This window comes from Dermochelys coriacea, chromosome 14, assembly GCF_009764565.3.
Source record: "Dermochelys coriacea isolate rDerCor1 chromosome 14, rDerCor1.pri.v4, whole genome shotgun sequence".
NCBI classification, from domain to species: domain Eukaryota; kingdom Metazoa; phylum Chordata; order Testudines; family Dermochelyidae; genus Dermochelys; species Dermochelys coriacea.
In genome coordinates, this window is record NC_050081.1 from 36138709 (window position 1) to 36147190 (window position 8482).

The window sequence follows — 8482 nt, forward strand, 5'->3', positions numbered from 1 at the left end:
GCCATTAAAAGTCCCGTCAGTGGCGCTGCCCATCTAAGGCAGGGGGGTGTGTGCCAAGGCAGGCTTCCTGCCTGTTCTGACACCGCGCTGTGCCTTGGAAGTGGCCAGCAGCAGTCCGGCTCCTAGGCGGAGGGACCATGGGGCTCCGCGTGCTGCCCCCGCCCCAAGCACTGGCTCCGCACTCCCACTGACCAGTTCCCAGCCAATGGGAGCTGGGGGGCGGTGCTTGTGCACCTCCACCTAGGAGGTGGGCCTGCGGCTGGCCGCTTCCGGGGCAGGGTGGGGCCTGTGATGCCAGGACAGGCAGGAAGCGTGCCTTAGCACCCTGCTGCACCGCTGACCGGGAGCCGCCTGAGGCAAGCCTGTGCCCCAACCCCCTGCCCCAGACCTGAGCCACCCCCAAACCCAGAGTTCCTTCCTGCATCCCAAACCCCTCATCCCCGGCCCTACCCCAGAGCCTGCACCCCCAGCCCAGCCTCCTGACCCCCTCCCGCACCCCAACCCCCTTCCCCAGCCCTGAGCCGCCCCCAAACCCAGAGTCCCTTCCTACACCCCAAACCCCTCATCCCCGGCCCCACCCCAGAGCCTGCACCTCCAGCTCAGCCCTAAGCCCCTCCCGCACCCCAACCCTCTGTCCCAGCTCTGAGCCCCTCCCACACCCCAAACCCCTCATCCCCTGCTCCATTGGATCATGGGCATCAACGATTTTCTTCAACTGGGTCACCAGAAAAAAAGTTTGAAAACCCCTGGTTTAGACCGGGGTAGCCAATAGGCGGACTATGGGCCAAATCCGGACCGCCAGGTGCTTCTGAACAGCCCGTGAAATCATTTTATCCCCTTCTTATTGTGATTGCCAGGGGCGGATTACCACACGGGCCAATGGGACCCGTGCCCAGGGGCCCCAGTCAATTGGGCGGCCCCCCAAAAAACCTCCCCCTGCTGTGGCCCCGGGGCTGGAAGAGCTTCTCAGGTCTCAGGGCCACAACGGGGGGGGGGGTGCGGTAAAGAGTGAGCAGGAGGTGGAACCACAGGGAAGGGGGCGGAACAGGGTGTGGTTGGGGGGGGCTGCAGGTGGAAGGGAGGGGCAGGGCCACAGTTCTGGCGCTGCCCTGCAATGCTCTGGCCTAGGGTCCCCCCCAAAGTGTTCTGGCCCAGGGTCCCCAAGAGACCTTAATCAGCCTCTGGTGATTGCGGTGTGAAAAAATGGGGCTCTGGACCTTAATGATGCCCCCACCAAGAAATCTGGACCTTGACCAAAAATATCTAGAGAATTTGGCTACCCCTGGCTCTGCCAGGCTGGGAAAACTCGGGGTCACTTGAGCCCAGCGCCAACCCGGCCCCTCCCACCGGGACTAAGCCCCCCCAGTAATAGAGTCTCTGAGCCCAATGCTAGAAAAGCGCAGCATCGAAGGGGGACACGGTCCCCAAGGGCAGCGGGTCCCAGGGGTGCAGGAACAATCTGTACCGGGGGGGGGGGCTGGAAACCCAGCTGTAAACCCTGGATATGATGGGAACCCTGTCAAGCCGCGGGGCGGGAGCCCCCCTCGTTCCAGCCCCCGGGGCAGAGTCACTTTCCTGCCTGGCCCCCGGCCCCCAGGTCTCCCCGTCACCTGCAGGCTCCGGCTCAGGGGCTGGCTCCGGGCACGGGAGAAAGTCCCCAGCCGGGCTGGGCACAGGGCGGGGGGGGCCCGGCTGAAGGGCTCTCCCCGCGCAGCGGCCGCCGCTGGGGGCCGATCACAATGGAGGCGGCAGCCCCCCGGCGCACGGGTCTGAACGGGAGAGAGACGGGAAGCGGCGCCCTCCCCGCCCCACAGCCAGGGCCCTCTGCTGGCAGCTGGGAAAGAACAAGCCAGAGGCGGGGCTGCAAACGTTGTATTTCAAAACGAAAGAATAGGCCCCTGTTTTCTTGGCCCCCCCCCCTTTCCCCCCAATGTCATCATTCATAACCGGCGGGGCTCCCCTGCGTTCCCGGCTGCGGGCAGAGGCGGATGGAAAGGACCTCAGGAGGGCACCTAGTCCAACCCCCCCTGCTCAAAGCAGGGCCGATCCCCAGTTTCTGCCCCAGATCCCCCTAAATGGCCCCTTCAAGGATTGAACTCACAAGCCTGGGTTTAGCAGGCCAATGCTGGAACCACTGAGCTATCCCTCCCCTCCAGGGGCCCTGGGCCAGAGCAAGTGGGGGGGCCCCTCCCCAGCCCTTCTGCCTGTGGCCCTGCCCCCCGTTCCTGCCCTCTCCTCCCACTGCAGTCCCGCAACCTATTGGCTCCTTTCTGCCCCCACCCCACTGCGGCCCCAAGGCCGGAGAAGCTCTGTCCTCCCCCCCCACACACCAGGGCCCAGGGGCCACAGCAGGGAGTGAGAGCTCCCCCAGCCCTGAGTCCACGGCAGGGAGCCAGAGCTCCTCCAGTCCCAGGGCCGCAGCTGGGGTTTGGGCACTGGGGCTTCCCTCACCACCCCACACTTCTGCCAAGGCCCAGGGTTGCGGCACTGGGGCTTTGCCCACCCTGGCCTCCCGATGCTTCTGCCGGGGCCCCAGATCAGGGTGCTTCCCCTGTCCGCCCCACAGCTTCTGCAGCGGATTTCTTCTAGGGTGTCCATTTTTCTGCCTCCCCGCCCCAGGGGCCCATTGGATAATCTGCCACTGACTGTGGGTTTTTCACACCCCAGAGCAATGTAGTTATCCCGATCTAGTCTGCAATTTATCTATTAAAACATTCACTCTTGTGCAAAATTCTGGATTTTAAGCCTTTTTAAAATTGTCATCCATTTAAATTGTCACAGTGGTGGGAAATTATGGGACGGGGACGTGGGGAGGGATGTCAAGCAATAATTATTTCACGTCAGTAGATGCAGCGATTCCAACCATTCAAGCTGTATACGTGTTAAAACACAGACGGTCAACCGCCCACGGCAAAGCCGGCATAGTCAGTGGCCTTAAAGCAAATTCAGAGGTTCTCAAGCAGAATTGTTCTTACTTTGCCGATCCGTAAATTTCTACGATTAGCGAAGGCAATACTTTTCCCTCAAGTTGTGCCTGCGGTGATTCAATGTTTATCCATAAAAATCTAATCCTTCCAAGGCTGCCCATGTGGGTGAGGGCAGTAGCCGGAAGGCTGGGGCAGTACGAGGCCGGACTGCCCCTGAGCCCCCCACCTTCATGAGGGGGAGGTGGCCTAAGGTGGCTTGGGGCTTAGAGCAATAGTAGGAGGGGCTGGAGCTTGAGTGCTGGTGGCTGTGGGGAGGTGAGGGGCTGGGCCTGGTCTGGGGGCCCGCGTGAGCTAGGTTTTTGTAGCCCGAGGTGGCAACCCCACTCTGCTCCTCTGCCAATCTGTGCATTATCATTGAAAAGTCGTCCTGCAGCGCACATGCATACGCCTCCCCTGGGCCGCTCTGATGGAGACTCCACTTACCCTTCCCTCACCCCTAAGATAAGGAACCTGCCATTAGCGTGACCGTCCATCCCGAATTGGGTGAAGGACAGTCCTGAAAGGCAGAGTTCAAGTCCCGGTCCTGGGTTGAATGACTCCGGGACAGCATTTGGACCAGGCTCAGGTGTGGTGCCAGCCAGTTCCCCTTGGGCTGGGCTGAGGTGGGCCTTATGCCCCCCCCCACCACAAGGTCCTGCCCCTGCTCCTCCTCCTCCCCCCTCCAGGTCCCACGTATAAACCAAACCAGAGAGCTGGGCTGTAGTAAGAGCCGCCCAGGAAGCCTCGGCCACTGAGGGGAGCCCCGGACCCTCCACCTGCCCTGGGCAGCACGCCCTGGGGGGCAGGGAAACGGGGCAGGGGCTAATCTCGGGCACCCCAGCTGCTCGCCCAGGGAAGGTGGAAGGGCTGGGACTGGCGGGCAAGCCTCCCTGAAGGGGGGGCAGGGGTGTTCACCTGCTGCCTATGTTTCAAACTGTTGTGATGGGGGCAGAGGGAGAATGGAAGAGAAAAGACAAATGGGGACTTGGGGTCCTAGAATGACAGGGAATGGCCACAAGGTGGCAGCAGAACCTAAGGACTGGGAAGTTGGAGGTTTCATATGGACTGACTCAGTGGCAGAGGGCTGCTATGCTTTATATTGGGGCTGTCAAGCGATTAAAGAAATAATCGTGATTAATCGCGAGATTTAAAAAATTCATCACAGTTTTAATCGCCCTGTTAAACAATTGTAGAGTACCAATGGAAATGTGTTATAAATATTTTTTGGGTGTTTTTCCTACATTTTCAAATATATCGATTTCAATTACAACGCAGACTACAAAGTGCACAGTGCTCACTTTATATGATTATATTTTATTACAGATATTTTCACTGTAAAATAAGATAAGCAATCTACAAGTCGAAGCATGAAGGGGCAAACAAATGTTTAGTGCATCTGGCATGTAAATGTAAACCTTGCAATGCCAGCTACAAAAGTTCCATGCGAACACCTGTTCTCACTTTCAGGTGACATTGTAAACAAGAAGCGGGCAGCATTATCTCCCGTAAATATAAACAAACTTGTTTGTCTTAGCGATTGGCTGAACAAGAAGTAGGACTGAGTGGACTTGTAGGCGCTAAAGTTTTACATGATTTTGTTTTTGAGTGCAATTATGTGAAAAATCTACATTTGTAAATTGCACTTTCACGATAAAGAGCTCGCACAACAGTGGTTGCACGAGGTGAATCGCAACATACTATTTCTGTTGTTTACCTTTTCTACCGTGCAAATATTTGTAATCATATAAAGTGAGCACTGTGCACTTTGTATGCTGTGTTGCAATTGAAATGAATATATTTGAAAATGTAAAAAAACACCCAAAAATATTTATAATACATTTCAATTGGTATTATTGCTATTATTGTTTAACAGTGTGATTAAAACTGATTAATTGTAATTCATTTTTTAATTGAGCTAATGCAAAACAAATTAATCGCTTGAGTTAACTGGTATTAATTGACGGCCCTACTTTATATGGACTGACTTTGCATGGCCTGGGGGGCTGCTATACTGTATATAGACTGGTTTCAGAGTAGCAGCCGTGTTAATCTGTATTCGCAAAAAGAAAAGGAGTACTTGTGGCATCTTAGAGATTAACAAATTTATTAAAGCATAAGCTTTAAGTGAGCTGTAGCTCACGAAAGCTTATGCTCTAATAAATTTGTTAGTCTCTAAGGTGCCACAAGTACTCCTTTTCTTTTATAAATATAGACTGATTCTCTTGTTCTTCAATGGACATGGGAGAGTATAGCCACTGGGGCAGGAAGCAGATCTGGAGACACTTGTCACCAGGGGGCTGAGGGTGCCAGAGGCTAGGTGGGATTGCACCTCATTGGAGTTAGGGGCTCCCCCATTACAGTGTCACCCCTGCTCCCCTCCAGCAATGACACCTCTGTTTCCTTCCACCCACAGCGACTACCTCTTGTGTCACAGACAGGATCGATCCTTCCTCCAAGGCTGGCCTCTGCCTCTAATGCTCCAAGGGTGCGAGATTCTCCCCTCTGTTCTTGGGGTGGAACCCCAGCTCCCAGCTCAGGCTGCGCCCTTGAAACATGAGGGTTAAAGATCTCCCAGGGCCCTGCTCTCACCCCTCCTTGTGCCTGCTGCCCATGGCCCTGGGTGGCTCCTGCCCTGCGGAGCCATAGGAGAGGGGAGCACAAGGCCAGACTTGCCAAGTCCCATGGCATTCCACTGCCCCTGGGGCATTGGCCCTGGAACCAGCACAAGAAGGGGGAAGAAATGAGGCAGCCAGGCCCTAGGCAGGGGCTCAGGAGAGCTGGATTCAGCTTCTGGTTCCATCTTTCTGTACATCAGGTCCCTCATCAGCAAACATGCGACAACAACCACCCTTCCTTTGGCTGGCTGGCCTGGTTTGGGGGCAGGGACTGTCTCTTCCTGTGTGTCTGTGCAGCACCCAGCACAATGGGGCCCTGATCTCAGTTGGAGACTCCATGTACTACTGTAAAACAAGTAGTCCTAACATCAGGGATACAGGGAGGGGGCAGGGGTTACATCTGGGAACGTTGGCCTAATTTACGAGATAAACGGCAACAATACAATTTGTTGTAAGCCCTTCAAGGATTCTATGCGGGAGGGGCCGAGGGCGGGAAGGGGAATCAGTTCCTGGATCAGGGAGCATTCCTTTGCTTTGTGTTTGCACCTAGCACTGCAGAGTCCCGATACAGGAGAGAGGTTCCCAGGCACTACTCAACACAAACAATAACCAACTCTCGTCTGTCTCAAGAACGTATTCCCGTTGGCCATGCATTGCCTGTGCTCCTCGTAGTTGCCCCATTTCAGGGAACAGTCAGTAAAAATGACTGTTGGATTTGCTAGAAGCTTGTCATGCTGCCAGTATTATAACAAGGGGCTGATGCAAACATTTCCCCCCTGGAGACTGGGATGAAACCTGTGTCCTCATAAGGGGAGGATTCTAGGGGGGCCTGGGAACCAGGACTCTGGGGTTCTAGCCATGCCTCTGGGAGGGGTGTCTAGTGGGTTAGAACCAGAAGGCTCTGGGAGTCAGGACTCCTGGATTCCAGCTCGGGGAGGGGAGGGGAGTCTAGTGGTTAGAGCAGGGGAGACTGGGGGTCAGGACTCCTGGGTTCTAACCCCAGCTCTGGGAGGGGAGTGGGGCCTAGTGAGTTACAGCAGGGGGCTAGAAAGCAGCCCTGCTGGGGGTTATTTCCACTCCTTATTCTGCCACATTGGCCGCTTCACTTCACTTTCACTCTGTTTCCTGCCCCCCATCCTCAAGCTTAGGAATGTTTCATCAGCCCCCAGGTAGGAACTGAAGAGATGCCACTCACTGAGCCAGGACTTGCTTCACCCGCTCTTTGAAGGTCATTTACATCCTTCCCTTCTCTACCTCTCCACTGTGAGACCAGCCCAACTTGTCTTTACCACAGAGGAACAGCAGGTCCCACCCGCTGCTCTGAAAATCCAAGGCAAGGAGGCATTCAGCCCTACCTCCCCATGGAGGAATTGGTGGTAAGGTTAGGACTATCCTGGGTGGGACCTGCCCCTTCAGAGATCTCCAGATGTTCCTCCGTAGATGTTCACACACAGGGAAGGGGCTCTACTGAAACATTGCTTGTGACGGTTGGCCTGGAGTTGCACTGAGAAAGAGGCTTGGACACCTACCTACCTGGGACGAGTAAGAATTGCCATGGATAGGTTAGAAGTCTGGAGGGCTGATGGTCTCTGGCTAGGTCTTGCCAGCAGCGTTAATGCCTCTCGAGTTCGCAGTGCAGCTGTTCCCAAGCTAGGCTAGGCAGAGTGAGCCACCGAGCCTCACGGAGCGGTCACGTTAGCAGCTGAGGAGCTGGGCTCAGTAGCTGTTGCCGGCACCTTCTTCCAGGCCAGCCAGATGGAGACGAAAACTCCCTTGTGCTCATGTGGCTGGGACTTGAGTTAGGAGCAAAGCACGAGTTAACTCGGCAGTGAAGACAAGCCCACTACGGATTGGAGATAGGACCATTCCAAACGGTTACCATTGACGTGATTCAATACTTCTGAACAGCTATTTCCCTCTCATCCCGGCTCTCAATAGGGTGGCCATGACCTTGGACTTTCTGCACCTCCCCTCCGGACCCAGCTGCAGGGCCAGAGGACAGCGTGGCCCTCTTCTCCCGTCTAGGGAGACAGGACCGGCCAACCTGGTCTCGCCCATGCAGCAGAACCACCGGGATGGAACCCTGTCCCAGCCCAGCACCAAGGCTGCGAGCACGCCCCAGGCTCCTGATTATTGAGAGGCTGCTGCAGATATCTCTGGTAGAATCAACCCCGTTATAACCTTGCCAATGTGGGTCCTTTATGAAGGACCCCAGAGGGAGCAGAAGCAATCAGAGGCAGCTACGTTCTGTGGGTAAAACAGTGCTGGCTTCTGGTCCACCATTGACCTGCTGTGTGTGACCATAGGCATGCCACTCTCCGCCCCCATCCCCACCGTGCCTCTGTTTACCCTCATACCCATTGGCTGCTTAGAGTGGAAGCCATTTAGGACAGGAGCTCACCCAAGAGGGCCCAGATCTCCTTTGTAGTAGAGGAGCTTCACATGCTCCCCCAAATAAGGGGGTTGCTTCAGACATGACAGGTCTTGGTCTCTATCTCACTTCACAACTGGACCCCTTGTAAAGCATGAGGGGTTTGGGCTCCATTGACTATCACATGTGGACATTGTCACATACCCTTCCCTTCTTCTGGCATGTTGGAGTAATTACGGGAGCCAGAGAACCCACCCCACTACTCTGCCATGGCTGCACATGGGACAACTTATCAATCGAAGGTAACAAATAGCCCATGACAAATGACTTAGTGCCAATGAGCCATTGGTCCCTGTTGGGACAAGATTCATTTCAGCTTCTCCCTCAACGGGTCTCCCCATGCCTGATCTTTGCATTTAAACACCAGCAGGCTAATGGCTCTGCTGTTCTTCCCCCAACTGATGCGGGTTGGAGAGGGAGCCAGTCGCACCCCAAGGCTCTGAAGTGAGGGTGGCTGGAGTTGAGAGTGT

At 55.5% G+C, this 8482-nt stretch overlaps 1 pseudogene; it reads right to left on the bottom strand.

The window, feature by feature from the left end:
- The window catches only part of LOC119842653, a 1040433-nt pseudogene that overhangs the window by 192924 nt on the left and 839027 nt on the right, over positions 1–8482 (bottom strand).